Here is a 957-nt window from a genome sequence, read left to right on the forward strand (position 1 = left end):
CCTTCCTCTTCTGTCCTCCAGCCTCAGCCCTACAATCCTTTCAGGTCGAGCTAAAGCCTAGCATCCTCACCGCCACCTTTCCCTCATCCCCAGTGGAATGCTCCTTTCTCTGAATTCTCATTTAATTCCATTAAACTATGCAGCTTGGTGTGATTACACAGCATCTCATGCTCCCCCACTGTTTCATGCACACGAATCTTGTCTCCCCAACCAGGTTGCAAGCTTCTAGAGGGCAGAGGCCGTTCTGTACGTTTTGGACTCCTTCCGAACACTGAGCACAGGGCTGGGTGCATAATAGGCCTTTATTGAGACCTCCATTTGCCTTTTACTTCTCATTAAACATCAGAGAATTCATACAGGGGAAAATACTCGTAAGTGTAATAAATGTGAATAAGTCTTTATTTGGGTGGAGTAACCATCTTATACAACATCAGAGAATTCCTACTGGAAAGAAACTCGGTGTCTGATGTGTCCATGGGAGAGCCCTCAGGTGAGTCTGGAGGTTCGGAAGACACATCTGACTCAGTATTCTGGAACTCAGTTCCATGAATGCAGTGACTGTGGGGAACCCTTTGCTCAAGACGATGATACCTACCATAGGTGTGCCTATTAGAAACCATGAATCCAAAGAATGTGGGAAAGTCTCCCCCAAGATCTGCAGCAACCAACACCTGAGAATTCACTTGAGAGTAAAGAGCAGTGCTAGGCGGGTGTGCGTGTGTGTGTGTGTGTGTGTGGATATGATGGTGTTTGATTACAGTTCCTGTTTCTGTGTAGCTTGTCTCTAGACCCATTTCCCAGCTGAAGAAACCGAGACCCGGAGAGGAAGCATTGTATACTTGTACACTGTGGGTGCAATGGGACTATCACAAAACTTTGATTTGTGCCTTTTTCTTTCTTGAACTTGAAATGCTGCCATGCCTGATTTCCTTTGTCTTCATCTCTCACTAGGAAGGG

This window comes from Neomonachus schauinslandi, chromosome 15 (assembly GCF_002201575.2).
Source record: "Neomonachus schauinslandi chromosome 15, ASM220157v2, whole genome shotgun sequence".
In the NCBI taxonomy this organism is placed as follows: domain Eukaryota; kingdom Metazoa; phylum Chordata; class Mammalia; order Carnivora; family Phocidae; genus Neomonachus; species Neomonachus schauinslandi.